The sequence below is a fragment of the Opisthocomus hoazin genome, chromosome W, assembly GCF_030867145.1.
Source record: "Opisthocomus hoazin isolate bOpiHoa1 chromosome W, bOpiHoa1.hap1, whole genome shotgun sequence".
Classification (NCBI taxonomy): Eukaryota; Metazoa; Chordata; class Aves; order Opisthocomiformes; family Opisthocomidae; genus Opisthocomus; species Opisthocomus hoazin.
Window position 1 is genome coordinate 28,181,398 of NC_134453.1, and position 17,011 is coordinate 28,198,408.

General features: G+C 50.2%; 1 non-coding gene across 1 annotated transcript; it reads right to left on the minus strand.

Moving 5' to 3' along the window:
• Positions 1 to 13,162: 13,162 nt before the first annotated feature.
• TRNAK-CUU (transfer RNA lysine (anticodon CUU)) lies at positions 13,163 to 13,235 on the minus strand. Its single transcript has one exon. It is a non-coding gene; the product is annotated as a tRNA-Lys (tRNA).
• Between the last annotated feature and the right edge of the window lie 3,776 nt (positions 13,236 to 17,011).

Below are 17,011 nucleotides of genomic sequence, written 5' to 3' on the forward strand. Positions count from 1 at the left end.
TAGCGGTGTCCCTGCTTGCTGCAGGGGGGTTGGACTAGATGACATCTAGGGGTCCCTTCCAACCCAAAACTTTCTATGATTTCTATGATTTCTATATGAGAAAAGGCTTAGAGAGTTGGGGGTGTTCAGCCTGGAGAAGAGAAGGGGAGACCTTACTGCAGCCTTTCAGTACCAGAAAGGGGGCCTACAGAAAAGATGGAGAAAATCTTAGTTATAGTTTGGCTGTGGCCGGCAACAAAAGGGCCACGCGGTCGCCCTGCAGCCCCTCCCCCCTGCTGGGGTGCGGGAGAGAATGGAAAGAAAAACAGGCAGAAACTGGTGGGTCGGGATAAGGGCAGTGTAACAGAATAGCAAGCAAAGAGAACAGTAACAACAACAATACCGATAAGGAGAATACACAACACAAAACAGCAGAACGCAGAGAGCAACTCTCACTACCTGCTGCTGCTGTGCGCTCCCGAGCCACGACTGACTTCCGCCGCCCAGCACCCCCCAACCAGAACCCAGCATGACGGCACATGGTATGGAATACCCTGCTCTGTTTGGCCAGGTGGGGTCAGCCCGCCTGGCTGTGTCTCCTCCTGGCTCCTGGTGAAAATTAACCCTGTCCTGGTCAAACCCAGGACATTATCCACCCCTTATTCTATACCATCTACGTCATGCCCAGGTCCCCCATTGTCCAGTTGATCACCACCATTTCTCCTGTCTCCAGATATCATTCCCTTAGTCTATGGATCATCACTCTAAAGTGTCTGTTGAGTTAATTTAATCCATGACTACGGGCTCCATCTGTCGTAATGGTCTTCCGTGGCAGGGGAGGTGATGTGTGGTGATGGGCGGTCGCTTGCTGCATCCGGAGCTCACGGCTGATGTATCTGGTGCGGCCCCTGCCCACAGTCTGCAGGCTGGAGATGTTGATCTTGATGAAGTTGCTGGATGCCAGTTGTTGAAAACCAGGTCCAGTCCCATCATCGCTGTGCTCTGCTAGGTTTCATCAAAAAGTCCATCTTTCCTTAATCTGGACAATTCTTACTATGCTACTACTGGTATAACATATAGCAATTATAGCAGTGATAACAGACAGTGACAGGGTTATTTACCAATTAACTTTATACAATTTATTTATGGACTATTCTCACCCAAAATCAAATCCCCATGGGGTACACATCGGACTTCCCCATCCTTTCACATTACCCACCAGGTAGACCCAGGTCCTTGAGCAAAAGCAATCCCGCGGACGGGCTTGCCTTTGCCCGAGGTAGGACTAACCGAAACCATCCAGCATGACGGCACATGGTACAGAATATCCTGCTCTGTTTGACCAGGTTGGGTCAGGCTGCCCAGTTCTGTTCCCTCTTGGCTACTGGTGAAAATTAACCCTGTCCTGGCCGAACCCAGGACAATCTTTTTAGCAAGGCCTGTTGTGATAGGATAAGGAGAAATGTTTTTAAACTAAGGGAGCGTAGATTTTGACTGGATTTTTTACAGTGAGGATGGTGCAACACTGGAACGGGTTGCCCAGAGCGGTAGTGGACGCCCCATCCCTGGAAACATTCAAGGCCAGGTTAGACGGGGCTTTCAGCAACCTGATCTAGTTGAAGATGTCCCTGCTCACTGCAGGGTGGTTGGGCTAGATGACTTCTAAAAGTCCTTTCCAACCCAAAGCATTTTACGATTCTATGATTCTGTGATTCTATGATAATTCCACAAAGCTAGCACATCACTTAGCAGAGTCACAAGTATTATATACTCTTACAAAGACAAAGAAATTTTTATTACATTTTGATTGATTCATCAAATTATACACAGAATCAGAATCACAGAGTGTTAGGGGTTGGAAGGGACCTCTGTGGGTCATCTAGTCCAACCCTCCTGCCGAAGCAGGGTCACCTACAGCAAGCTGCACAGGACCTTGTCCAGGCGGGTCTTGAATATCTCCAAAGGAGACTCCACAACCTCCCTGGGCAGCCTGTTCCAGGGCTCCGTCACCCTCAGAGGGAAGAAGTTCTTCCTCATGTTCAGATGGAACTTCCTGTGCTTCAGTTTGTGCCCATTGCCCCTTGTCCTGTTACTGGGCACCACTGAAAAGAGTCTGGCTCCATCCTCCTGACACCCACCCTTCAGATATTTGTAAGCATTTATAAGGTCCCCTCTCAGCCTTCTCTTCTTCAGGCTAAACAAGCCCAGTTCCCTCAGCCTCTCCTCGTAGGAGAGATGTTCCAGGCCCCTCATCATCCTCATAGCCCTCCGCTGGACACTCTCCAGTAGCTCCTCAACTTTATTGAACTGGGGAGCCCAGAACTGGACAGAGTACTCCAGATGGGGCCTCACCAGGGCAGAGTAGAGGGGAAGGAGAACCTCCCTCGACCTGCTGGCCACACTCCTCCTAATGCACCCCAGGATCCCATTGGCCTTCTTGGCAGCCAGGGCACACTGCTGGCTCATGGTCAACCTGTCGTCCACCAGGACACCCAGGTCCCTCTCCGCAGAGCTGCTCTCCAGCAGGTCCGCCCCAAGCCTGTACTGGTGCATGGGGTTGTTCCTCCCCAGGTGCAGGACCCTGCACTTGCCCTTGTTGAACTTCATCAGGTTCCTCTCTGCCAACTCTCCAGCCTGTCCAGGTCATGCTGAATGGCAGCACAGCCTTCCAGTACATGCACCACTCCTCCCAGTTTGGTGTCATCAGCAAACTTGCTGAGGGTACACTCTAACTCTTCATCCAGGTCATTGATGAAGAAGTTAAACAAGACTGGGCCCAGTACTGACCCCTGAGGGACACCACTAGTTACAGGCCTCCAACTAGACTCAGAGCCGCTGATGACAACCCTCTGAGTTCTGCCATTCAGCCAGTTCTCAATCCACCTCACCGACCACTCATCCAGCCCACACTTCCTGAGCTTCCCTAGGAGGATGTTATGGGAGACAGTGTTGAAAGCCTTGCTGAAGTCTAGGTAGACAACATCCACGGCTCTCCCCTCATCTACCCAGCCAGTCATGCTAACATAGAAAGCTATATCAGATTGGTCAGGCATGATTTCCCCTTGGTGAATCCATGCTGACTACTCCTGATAACCTTCTTTTCCTCCACTTGCTTGATGATGACCTCCAGAATGACTAGCCTCATCATCTTTCCCGGGATGGAGGTGAGGCTTTCCTTGTTTTTTTTGACATCCCTTTCTAGATTCAGTTCCAGGTGGACCTTAGCCTTCCTCGTTGCATCCCTGCATGCTCTGACCACATTCCTGTAATTCCTCCCAAGTGGTCTGTCCCTCTTTCCACATTCCATGGACCTTTCTCTTCCACCTGAGCTCCACTAGAAGATCCTTGCCCATCCATGCGGGTCTCCTGCCTCCTTTGCTAGATTTCTTTCTCAGGGGGATGCACCACTCCTGAGCATGGAGGAAGTGATGCTTAAACAGCGACCAGCACTCTTGGACTCCCCTGCCTTCAAGAGCCCTGGCCCACGGGATTCCTCCCAGTAGCTCCTTGAAGAGGCCAAAGTTAGTCCTCCTGAGGTCCAAGGTTTTGATCCTACTTATTGCCCTGCTTCCTCCACGCAGGATCCTGAACTCCACCATTTCATGGTTGCTGCAGCCAAGTCTACCTCCAACCTTCGCATTCTCCACCAGTCACTCCTTGTTTTGTTAGTACAAGGTCCAGCAGAGTGCCTCTCCTTGTTGGTTCCTCCACCACTTGCATCAGAAAGTTATCATCGATGCTCTGCAGGAACCTCCAGGACTGCATGTGCCTAGCTGTATGGTCTTCCCAGCTGATGTCAGGGTGGCTGAAGTCCCCCTTGAGAACCAGGGCCTGTGACTGTGAGGCTGCTTGCAGCTGCCTGAAATAACACCCACAATAACATCACCCATATGAGGCTGTCCCTTAATTCTAACCCATAAACTGTTGACTCATTCTTCATCCACCCCCAGGCAAAGCTCAATACATTCCAGTTGCTCCCTCACATATAGAGCAACTCCATCACCTCTCCTTGTAGGCCTGTCTTTCCTAAAGCTGGAAGCTACTGAAGGTGAAGGGCTCTGGAGCAGAGGCTCGCGCCGAGGGACCCTTTCTACAGTGGCAAAACAGCAGCAGCGAGGCGGCAAAAATCGTCGAGAGAGAGAGAGAGAGAGAGAGAGAGAGAGAGAGAGAGAGACCCCAGTCCCGCCCCCCCCCTCCCCACCCCACCCCCCCCCCAAGTGGGAGAGTGAGAGGTGCCAATGAGCGGCAGCTCTGACTCAGTGGGGGCGGAGTCAAGTGTGACAGCGGCCAAACCCCCTCACGGATAAGAGCAGCCCCCAGGGAGCGCGAGCGACCAGGAGCACGGGCGAACAGAGCCGGCAAACAGAGCCGGCAAACAGAGCCGGCAAACAGAGCCGGCAAACAGAGCCGGCAAACAGAGCCGGCAAACAGAGGCGGTGCAGCAGCCTGGGAGCAGTGCAGCAGTTTGCGCAGCAGTTCACGCAGGCAGTACATGCAGGGAAGGCGACAGGCAGGGTGCAGTCCCCGCTCCTGGCTACTAAAGTAGTGGGCATTGCCTATCCAGGAGATATTCTAACTATGGTTACTACCCCTGGTAAAGCTGTTGCTAGAAGGAGTGTGGGGACCCAGACGGAGGCCCCACGCAAGAAAACAGGTGTCCAGGTCTCTGGCTGCAGGGAGTGCCTGAGCCTGGCGCTCGTACCGGAGGACAGCAGAGACAACGGCTGTGTTCGGTGCGACCAGGTGAATGACCTACTCAGCCTGGTGGCAGAGCTGAAAGAGGAAGTGGAGAGGTTGAGGAGCATCCGGGAGTGTGAGAGGGAGATCGACTGGTGGAGCTGCACCCTGCCCTCCCTGAGGCCAAGGCAGCAGGAGGCAGCTCCACGAAAAGCAGAGAACCCCCTACCCTCTCACCACCGAGTAGAAAGAGGGGACCTAAGAGATGGGGGGGAATGGAAACAGGACCCTGCTCGGGGTGGCAAGCAAATCCCCTCCCAGCCTCCCTCACCTGTCCAGTTGCCCTTAAGCAACAGATATGGGGCTCTGGAATGTGAGGGACCAGCCACAGAGGAAGGTGTAGGTGAAGCTCCATCCAGGGGGTTGCCCAGGACGAGTCAGTCAGCCCCACGTATTACGACTGCCTCGGCTAAGAAAAAAAGGAGGGTCATTGTCATAGGTGATTCCCTTCTGAGGGGAACAGAGGGCCCGATCTGCCGACAGGACCCATCCCACAGGGAAGTCTGCTGCCTCCCTGGGGCCCGGGTTAGGGATGTTGCAAAGAAACTCCCTGGTCTGGTGCGGCCTTCTGATTATTACCCCCTCTTGGTAATGCAGGTTGGCGGGGACGAGATCGCGGAGAGAAGTCCCAAGGCCATCAAAAGGGACTTCAGGGCACTGGGGTGACTGGTTGAGGGATCAGGGGCGCAGGTGGCGTTTTCCTCCATCCCGTCAGTGGCAGGGAACAGCACCGAAAGGGGCAGGAAAACTCACCTGGTTAACAGAGGGCTCAGGGACTGGTGCCATCGGTCAAATTTTGGCTTCTTTGATCATGAGGAAGTGTACACAGCACCGGGCCTGCTGGCAACAGGTGGATCGCAGCTATCTCAAAGGGGAAAAACGATTCTTGGCCACGAGCTGGCGGGGCTCATTGAGAGGGCTTTAAACTAGGTTTGAAGGGGGAAGAGGACATCACCCAGCTCACTAGGGATGAGCCCAGGAATGGCATGCCAGTGTTGGGGGTGAAATTGACAGCCCAGCTCAAGTGTGTCTACACCAATGCACGTAGCATGGGCAATAAACAGGAGGAACTGGAAGCCATTATACAGCAGGATGGCTACGACTATGTCGCCATCACAGAAACGTGGTGGGACAGCTCGCATGACTGGCATGCTGTCATGGATGGCTACAAACTCTTTAGGAAAGACAGGCCAACAAGGAGAGGTGGTGGAGTTGCTCTGTATGTGAGGGAGCAACTGGAATGCATTGAGCTTTGCCTGGGGGCAGATGAAGGAGTCCAGAGCTTGTGGGTTACAATTAAGGGACAGGCTCATATAGGTGATGTTATTGTCAGTGCGTACTACAGGCCACCTGACCAGGAGGAGGAAGTTGATGAGGCCTTCTACAGGCAGCTGCAAGCAGCCTCACAGTCACAGGCCCTGGTTCTCATGGGGGACTTCAACCACCCTGACATCAGCTGGGAAGACCATACAGCTAGGCAGGCACAATCCAGGAGGTTCCTACAGAGCATCGATGATAACTTTCTGATGCAAGTGGTGGAGGAACAAACAAGGAAAGGCGCGCTGCTGGACCTTGTATTAACAAACAAGGAGGGACTGGTGGAGGATGTGAAGGTCGGAGGTAGACTTGGCTGCAGAGACCATGAAATGGTGGAGTTCAGGATCCTGCGTGGAGGAAGCAGGGCAATAAGAAGGATCAAAACCTTGGACCTCAGGAGGGCTAACCTTGTCCTCTTCAAGGAGCTACTGGGAGGAATCCCGTGGGCCAGGGCTCTCGAAGGCAGGGGGGTCCATGAGTGCTGGTGGCTCTTTAAACGACACTTCCTCCATGCTCAGGAGCGGTGCATCCCCCTGAGAAAGAAATCTAGCAAAGGAGGCAGGAGACCTGCATGGTTAAAGAAGGAGCTTCTAGCGGAGATCAGGCAAAAGAGAAAGGTCCATGGAATGTGGAAAGAGGGACAGGCCACTTGGGAAGTATACAGGAATGTGGTCAGAGCGTGCAGGGATGCGACGAGGAAGGCCAAAGCCCACTTGGAATTGAAGCTGGCAAGGGATGTCAAAAACAACAAGAAGGGCTTCTTCAACTACATCAGCAGCAAAAGGAAGGCTAGGGACAATGTGGGGCCGCTGCTGAATGAGGCGGGTGACCTGGTGACAGAGGATGCAGAGAAGGCAGAGCTACTGAATGCCGCCTTTGCTTCAGTCTTCAGTGCTAAGACTGGCCCTTAGGAATCCCAGGCCCCGGAGGTAAGAGAAGAAGCCTACAGAGAGGATGACTTTCCCTTGGTTGAGGAGGACTGGGTGAGGGATCGCTTAAGCGATCTGGACGTCCACAAATCCATGGGCCCCGATGGAATGCACCCACGAGTGCTGAGGGAGCTGGCGGATGTCGTTGCTGAGCCACTCTCCATCACCTTTGAGAGGTCCTGGAGGACAGGAGAGGTGCCCGAGGACTGGAGAAAGGCCAATGTCACTCCAATCTTCAAAAAGGGCAAGAAGGAGGACCCAGGGAACTACAGGCCGGCCAGCCTCACCTCCATCCCGGGAAAGGTGATGGAGCAGCTTATCCTGGAGGCCATCATCAAGCAAGTGGAGGAAAAGAAGGTTATCAGGAGTAGTCAGCATGGATTCACCAAGGGGAAATCATGCCTGACCAATCTGATTGCGTTCTACGATGGCATGACTGGCTGGGTAGACGGAGAGCCGTGGATGTTGTCTACCTAGACTTCAGCAAGGCTTTCAACACTGTCTCCCATAATATCCTCCTAGGGAAGCTCAGGAAGTATGGGCTGGATGAGTGGTCAGTGAGGTGGATTGAGAACTGGCTGAATGGCAGAACTCGGAGGGTTGTCATCAGCGGCTCTGAGTCTAGTTGGAGGCTGGTAACAAGTGGTGTCCCCCAGGGGTCAGTACTGGGCCCAGTCTTGTTTAACTTCTTCATCAACGACCTGGATGAAGAGTTGGAATGTACCCTCAGCAAGTTTGCTGATGACACCAAACTGGGAGGGTGGTAGAGACACCGGAAGGCTGTGCTGCCATTCAGCGTGACCTGGATAGGCTGGAAAGCTGGGCAGAGAGGAACCTGATGAGGTTCAACAAAGGCAAGTGCAGGGTCCTGCACCTGGGGAGGAACCCCATGCATCAGTACAGGCTTGGGGCAGATCTACTGGAGTGCAGCTCTGTGGAGAGAGACCTGGGTGTCCTGGTGGACGACAGGTTGACCATGAGCCAGCAGTGTGCCCTGGCTGCCAAGAAAGCCAATGGGATCCTGGGGTGCATCAAGAAGAGTGTGGCCAGCAGGTTGAGGGAGGTTCTCCTCCCCCTCTACTCTGCCCTGATGAGGCCCGATCTGGAGTACTGCGTCCGGTTCTGGGCTCCCCAGTTCAAGAAAGATGAGTAGCTACTGGAGAGTGTCCAGCGGAGGGCTATAAGGATGGTGAGGGGACTGGAACATCTCTCCTACGAGGAGAGGCTTAGGGAGCTGGGCTTGTTCAGCCTGAAGACGAAAAGGCTGCGAGGGGACCTAATAAATGCTTGTAAATATCTGAAGGGTGGGTGTCAGGACGATGGGGCCAAGCTCTTTTCAGTAGTGCCCAGTGACAGGACAAGGGGCAATGGGCACAAATTGAAGCACAGGAAGTTCCATCTGAACATGAGGAAGAACTTCTTCCCTCTGAGGGTGACGGAGCCCTGGAACAGGCTGCCCAGGGAGGTTGTGGAGTCTCCTCCTTTGGAGATATTCAAGACCCGCCTAGACAAGGTCCTCTACAGCCTGCTGTAGGTGACCCTGCTTCGGCAGGAGGGTTGGACTAGATGACCCACAGAGGTCCCTTCCAACCCCTACCATTCTGTGATTCTGTGATTCTGTGAAAGTGTATATGGCCATCCATGACAGCATTCCCGTCATGCGAGCTGTCCCACCACGTTTCTGTGGTGGCAACCAAGACATAGCTCTCCTGCTGTACAATGGCTTCCAGGTCCTCCTGTTTGTTGCCCATGCTACGTGCATTGGTGTAGATGCACTTGAGTTGGGCTGTCGATCTCACCCCTGTCACTGGGGTGCTTATCTTAGAGGTATACTCCTTCTTTACTTAACTATGCATGCTCACAAGCTGAGGGGGGCGCAGTCTTTCTGGTTGTGAATTGAGTTGGTCGTCGCGATCTCTCCCCACTGCCTTTACCTTTCCCCTAATTACCCTAGATCTTTGTTAACTTCGTGCTTCTTTGGCGATCATCCTGCTTTTGGCGCCTTCTGTGCTGGATGTTCCCTATGATTCTGATTACAGTTTTGAGTAAATTTGCCAACCATCCTCCTGTCCTCTAAATGTTCAGTAATGTTTGGAATACAAACACAACAATCTTTATAATTTAAATTTAAATATCCACATGCTCACTGTCCATAAAGCAATAATAGATGTGGCTTGTAGCTGGGTATTCAAATCCTGCAATCCTGTCTTTGTGGCATTTGCTAATAACTCTATTTGTCTTTTCAGATTGTATAGCTGTGGTGAATGATTGCACAGACCCCAGTATTGTGGTTGATCAGAATCATTTTATTCCTCAAGTGAATGCCTTATATACTAATACAATAGTTACTAGAGACAATCAGCTTTGGATTCGTGGCTTTACGAATGCCAGTTCACAGTTGCTGTTTTCCAGGATCTTTTGCGGCTGGATGTCTGAAAACAGCTTATCTCCTGAGAACAGAGAAGGGAGGCACAGGATGCGCTGATCCTTCAGGGTCATGAGACAGCACTGTTCTGTCTCAAGTTACACCGTTTCACACATGTAGCCATGCACGATTTTGAAATGAGGTGATTTGGGGACTAAAGACTGCCTGTAGTATCCACCCTACTTTTCTCTCTGAAGAGGGTGGTCTCCAGGTGTCTGCTTCACTTTTCTTTATTTTTCCCAATAATTGAGGTCCTTAGGGTCTCTTTCTCCATAGAGGGCATAAAGTTAACATGCCCAATGTATATTGTCATTGTTTCCCTCCTAGAGGCAATTGTGTCGTCCAGGTACCGTCATCACTGACCCATACTGTATGACCCGTAGGGGGTACTGTTTCTTTATTACAACTAATAGATTTGCTTTTGATTATGGTACCAGTCCAAGTGTCATTGATGTAGGTAGAGATAAGTCCATTCCCCAGGGATAACATTCACAAGGTTCAGGTCCACTTCTTCCTTGGTTAGATTCTCTCCCTTTTCCAAAGGGAGTATTCTGAGCCTCATTTACACACCAACAGATATCTGCTATCCTTTTATTTGTCAGATTAAAAGCCCCTGCCCACTTTCCTAATCCTAACACCTTTTCACCACTTTCTTTCAGAGTCAAAATTCTTGCTCTGTTATCTATCATGTCCTCAAATGTTTGGTTTAGATCTAAAGTCAAGATTCCCCATTCCAAGGGGCTAGCTGTTGATTTTGGCAATGGTAGACAGGAGGTCCAACTGCTCATGTTGTGGATTCTCCCGAATGACTGGATAAATTGTAAGATTAAATTTCCTTTACAGAAAACAGATACTGAACATATACTTGTAAAACTCACAATCCTCATTTCATCAGGGTTAGATTAATAATGCTTTTGGGGGGGTGTTTATAATTATTCTTGAGTGAGAAAAATTTCATTCCATACATAAACAACAAAACAATAGGTAACAAATTATTAATCCTAAACACAAAAACAATTGGCCTCAGGGTACTTAATTTTTACATATGCCAGTCCTGTTTTCCAGTTACAGTTCATCGAAGGTCTCTGGTCAATCGAAGATCTTGTTCAGGCTTCGGTGCTTATTTTCCCTGTATATAATGAACCCAGGAACCAATTCTCTCTACCTTGACCGCAATATAAGTCTTTAATAATATAGTATAGGGTCCTCTCCACTTCTCTTTCAATGGTTCATCTTTCCAGGTCCGTATATGAACAGCATCCCCTGGTTGAAGTGGGTGAACTGGTGCATCCAAGGGAAGAGAAACCTTTTGATTTAGGTATCTATGTAGTGAAGACAAAGTCTGTGAAAGAGAAATCAAATATTTTTTTAATTGCAGCCTGTCCTTTTATATGCATTTGGTCTCCCTTAATGTTTAAAAGATTTGTGGGATATGCTTTCCCCTTTATGATCTCAAAGGGGCTTACTCCTTCCTTGACCCTAGGGGTTATTCGAATTTACAAAAGAGCTAAGGGTAAGGCTTCTGTCCACTTACGGTGGGCTTCCTGACAAAGTTTAGAGACTTGTCTCTTGAAAGCCTGATTCATTCTTTCTACTTTCCCACTAGATTGTAGCCTCCAGGGGGTAGGTAGATCTCACTTAAATTGGAGAAACCTCGACACTCCCTGAACTACTTCTGAAATAAAATGAGGTCTATTGTCAGAGGATAAACCTGGATCCTGAACCTGGGGATAATTTCTTTTAATGAAATTTTAACAACTTCCCTAGCCCTATTGTTGTGACAAGGGAAAGCTTCAGACCACCCAGAAAATGTATCTACCAGAACAAGTAGATATTTATATTGTCCCCATTTTGGTAACTCCAAGAAATCTATTTGGCAGTACTCCCCAAGGGCTATTTCTTTGGATCTTAGGGTTATTTTCACAGCAGATCCGGCACTTCCTTACTATTGTGTCCGTACTTGATTGCATTTTTGGCCCTGTAGCATATCGTCTGATGTTTGCTACTACTGCATCTGCCCCCATATGAGTTTCTTGATGAGTCTTTTTATTAATTCCTTCATTAGTGGGGTTGTGACTATTATTTGTCCAGTATCAGTTGTCCACCATCCATCCTTGGTTTTGGTATAATTTAGAAGTTTTGCTAATTGATTGTCCTTTTCCGAATATGTTGGAGGTTTCAGTAAAATTCTTCCAGTTGGAGTTGAAGCCCCCACCAAAGACTCTGTCAAAGCTGCCCTTTTTGCTGTCTCATCAGCTTTCTGATTTCCACTAATGATATGTTTGTCCTTTCTGCCTTTCTGATTGTCTTTGCAGTGTATTACTGGAATACACCTGTTCTATAATCTGTAAACAGTCATGTTCTAATTCCAATTTTCTTTTGCCCTGTGAAATTTCAAAACCCAGGTACTCCACAGTTGTTTGCACAATATGGGATTTCTTTTGTGATACTCTGTATCCAGAAAGTCCCAAGAAATTCAACAGATCAACGGTAGCTCTTTGGCATTGTTGTTCTGAAGTGGTCCTTATTAGTATATTATTTACATACTGTAGCAAAGTGAGAGAAGGATACTTACCTTTCCAGTCTTCAAATTCTTTGGCAAGTACATTACCAGACAAGGTAGGGCTGTTCTTAAGTCCCTGGGGTAGCATGGTGCAGCAGAGTTGGACTTTCCCATTAGAACATGAACAATTTCTGGCTTTCTTCTTCCAGAGGTATAAAGAAAGTACCTGTCAGGTCCAGTAGGTCCAGTACTGTAAAATAAACATTATTCTCAGATACCTATGACAATAAAGTATAAGGGTTAGGAACTACTGGATGCACATCAACTGATTTTTGGTTAATTTCTCTTAAATCCTATACTAACCAATACTCCTGTGTCTGGGGCTTTCTGATAGGCAAAACTGGAATATTATGTTCAGATTGACATTCTGTCAATAGTCCATACTGAGTAAAGTCTTTTATCAACAGCTCCAACCTTATTCTGGCTTCCCATTTAATAGGATACTGTCCCTTTCTCACTGGTTGTGCTCCGGGTTTCCATTCAATATTTACCGGTACAGCATTCTTCATTCTTCCCGGTCTCTTGGTTGCCCATACTGTAGTTATCACAGTGTCCAGGATCCCCTTGAGGTCGTTGATATCCTCCTATTATTTCATAGTCAATAAACAAATTTGTGTTTTCCAGGCACTTTCTTTTGGTAGATGTAACTGTATCAATTTATCAGAAAAGGTTATTTGTGCTCTTAATTTACAAAGTAAATATCGCCCTAAAAGAGGAATGGGGGATGCTGGCATGTAGAGAAATTCGTGAGATACCACTTTACCTCCAATTTTACATTCAATCTGTTTCATCCTGTCCTGGGTTTGGCCAGGACAGGGTTAATTTTCACCGGACTCCAGGAAGGGGCACAGCCGGGGGGGTGGGGGCTGGCCCCACCTGGCCAAACAGAGCTCGGTATTCCATACCATGTGACGTCACGCTGGGTTCCGGTGGGAGGGGCGGTGCGGCGGGGACTCACTTGCAGCTGGGGAGCGCGCGGCACCGGTCCTGTCCGGGAGAGAGGGTCTGTTGTGCGAGTTTGTGTCGTATTTCTCCTTATCTGTATCGTTGTTGTTACTGTTTCCCTGTTTGCTGTTCTGTTAAACTGCCCTTATCCCGACCCACCAGTTTCTGCCTGTTTCTTTTCATTCTCCTCCGCACACCGGCGGGGGGAGGGGTGGCCGCGTGGAGCTTTTGTTGCCGGCAGCAGCCGAAACCAAAATATTAATTTGGCGCCCAACGTGGGGCATGAACCCACGACCCTGGGATTAAGAGTCCCATGCTCTACCGACTGAGCTAGCCGGGCGTTAAAACTGCTTTCTTACATTTTGTTAAATTTTGTTATACGCATTTTCTGTGTTAAACAGTCGCCGGTAAAAAATGTTTCTGTCTGTGATCAGATGGCTGTGGTTTTTGAATCCTTATTTGCAGTACGTATTCAATGCCGTGCTGTTCATCATCGCGGGGAAAAAGATCAGGATGATGATTTTGTTGTACTGTATGATGTCGACTTATGACATGATAACGTCAATGTGTATGATATTAGGCTTGTATTTGCATGCGGCACTGCAGTCATTTCATACCTCGGATGCTATGTCTTAGAATTTGTTAATAATCAAACCCAATCTGTGGGGAAAACCGGATGGGATACCTCCCCCCACTCTTTCACCCCCCCCTCTCTCATTCAGGCTGGTCCTAATGGCTTTTGAGAATTTCGAGTACCCCTGGGATGCTCAGGCCAGCGGGTTTCTATTGTTATGCTTCCTGAATGTGTTGCAGGTTTTCTTTAGGGTCAAACAAGTCGTTAAGAACATCGTGCAGAGACCTGCCCCGGGGCTGGATAGCTGTGAGTGGCTGGGTGTGTGGGACAGCATGGGAAAGTACCTAGGGCAGTGGGCACCACCGGTGTTTTTTAAACTCACCCCTGAGCAAGTGCAGGATCCGGACAATCTAGTAAAATATCTGCAAAAAGTGTGCTGCCACCCTGGGAACTCCAGAGAGACACAAATCACCGCAACGTGCTGGGATCTGGCCCACGCCTACCGAGCCCTGTTCAACACTGTTCAGTGCCTTAAAGGGGAAAGGGGGGGAAACGAAGCGGCAGGCACTGTGACTGGCGCTGCCCCCCCAGCCGGCCCTGCAGCCCCTCCAGCCCAGCAGGCAGTCACAGCCCCCCCGACCGGCACCACCGCTGCCGCTGCCACAGCTGCAGGGTCTGCCTCGGTTTCCCCGGTGGGCACAGCAGCTGCTCCAGCCCCAGCTCCAGCTGCAGGCATCGCGGCTGAGCCCAATGACCAACCTGTGCCGGTAGCAGTTGCCCCTGTAAAACTAAAGAAAGACGCAAAGAGAGCAGATCGCTCCGGGAGGGATGACAATGAGCCAGGGTCATCGCAGGAGACAGAGACGGAGATCATCACCCGGGCCCTGTCCCTGGGCGAGCTGCGAGACATGCGGAAAGATTTCAGCCGCCACCCAGGCGAGCACATTGTCACCTGGCTGCTGCGGTGCTGGGAAAACGGGGCCAGCAGCTTGGAGTTAGAGGGCAAGGAAGCCAAGCAGCCGGGATCCCTGGCCAGGGATGGGGACATTAACAAGGCCATTGGGAAGAAGGAACAAGTCCTCAGCCTCTGGAGGAGACTTCTATCAGGCGTGAGGGAGAGGCAACCCTTCAGTGACGATTTTGTGTGTTATCCTGGCAAGTGGACCAATATGGAAAGGGGGATTCAGTACTTGAGGGAATTAGCTGTGCAGGAGCTGGTTTACCATGAACCAGACAATGAGCAGTTACCCACAGACCCAGATGAAGTCCAGTGCATAGTATCTATGTGGAGGAAGTTTGTGCGGAGCGCACCATCCTCATATGCCAACTCACTGGCAGTTGTAAACTGGAAAGGTAAGGAGGCACCAACAGTGGATGAGGTGGCTGTCAGAATCCGGCAATATGAGGAAAGTCTCTCTTCCTCCCTTGTCTCAGCTGTGAATAAAATGTCCCAGAAGGTCCAGCGACTCGAACAGAGTATGTCCTACTCCCCACCTATACAGGCCAGTGTCTCAGCTATTAGGGGCAAGCGTTTCTCTGCTCAGGAGAGGGAATACAGAGGCTACGCACCACGGGGCACCCTGTGGTTCTACCTGCATGACCATGGAGAGGACATGAGGAAGTGGGATGGAAAACCCACCTCAAGTCTAGAGGCACGAGTGCGTGAGTTGCGAGGTAAAACAATCACAAAAGGGGATTCTTTTAGGAAAAATGCCACTCCAGTTTCCAGCAGCCAGCTCTCCAGACCAGGTAGGCAGTTTGATCTTGATTCTGATCCTCTGGAGGGGACCTCCAAGTCATTCATACAGCAAGTCAGCAGCAAATTCTCTGACCAGGATTAGAGGGGCCCTGCCTCCAGCCAGGTGGAGGAAAGGGACAACCGGGTTTATTGGACGGTGTGGATTCGGTGGCCTGTCATATCAGATCCACAAGAGTATAAAGCTCTAGTGGACACTGGTGCACAGTGTACTTTAATGCCATCAGATTTCATAGGGTCAGAGTCCATTTGCATTTCGGGAGTGACAGGGGGGTCCCAAGAGCTGAGTGTATTGGAGGCTGAAGTGAGCCTCACTGGGAAGGAGTGGCAGAAGCACCCCATTGTAACTGGCCCCGAGGCTCCGTGCATCCTTGGTATAGACTGTCTCAGGAGAGGGTATTTCCAGGACCCAAAGAGGTATCGGTGGGCTTTTGGCATAGCTGCTTTGGAGACGGAAGAAATTAAACAGCTGTCCATTTTGCCTGGTCTCTCGGAGGATCCTTCCGTTGTGGGGTTGCTGAGGGCTGAAGAACAACAGGTGCCAATCGCGACCACAACGGTGCACCGGCGACAGTATCGTACCAATCGACACTCCCTTCTCCCCATTCATCAGCTGATCCGCCAGCTGGAGAGTCAAGGAGTGATCAGCAAAACTCGCTCACCCTTTAATAGTCCCATATGGCCAGTGAGAAAATCTACTGGAGAGTGGAGACTGACAATAGACTACTGTGGCCTGAATGAAGTCACACCACTGCTGAGTGCTGCCGTGCCAGACATGCTAGGACTTCACTATCAGCTGGAGTCAAAGGCAGCCAAGGGGTATGCCACCACTGACATTGCTAATGCATTCTTCTCCATCCCTTTGGCAGCAGAGTGCAGGCCACAGTTTGCTTTCACCTGGAGGGGCGTCCAGTACACCTGGAATCGACTGCCCCAGGGGTGGAAACACAGTCCCACCATTTGCCATGGACTAATCCAGACTGCGCTGGAACAGGGTGAAGCTCCAGAACATCTGCAGTACATCGATGACATCATCGTATGGGGTGACACAGCGGAGGAAGTTTTTGAGAAAGGGGAGATAATAATCTAAATCTTTCTGAAAGCTGGTTTTCCCATAAAACAAAGTAAGACCAAGGGACCTGCACAGGATATGCAGTTTTTAGGAATAAAATGGCAGGATGGGTGTCGTCAGATTCCAATAGATGTTATCAACAAAATAGCAGCTATGTCTCCATCAACCAGCAAAAAGGAAGCACAGGCCTTCTTAGCTGTTGTGGGTTTTTGGAGGATGCACATCCCAAATTACAGCCAGATTCTAAGTCCTCTGTACCACGTGACCCGGAAGAAGAACGATTTTGAGTGGGGCCCTGAGCAACGACAGGCATTTGAACAAATTAAACGGGAGACAGTTCATGCCGTAGCCCTTGGTCCAGTCCGCTCAGGGCAAGATGTTAAAAACGTGCTCTACAACGCAGCCAGGGAGAATGGCCCAACCTGGAGTCTCTGGCAAAAAGCACCAGGGGACATTCGAGGTCGACCCCTGGGGTTTTGGAGCCGGGGATACAAAGGATCCGAGGCCCGCTATACTCCCACAGAAAAAGAGATTCTGGCAGCATATGAAGGCGTTCGAGCTGCTTCAGAAGTGGTCGGCACTGAAGCACAGCTCCTCCTAGCACCACGATTGCCGGTCCCGGGCTGGATGTTCAAAGAGAGGGTCCCCTCTACGCATCATGCCACCGATGCTACGTGGAGTAAGTGGGTCGCGCTGATCACCCAGCACACCCGA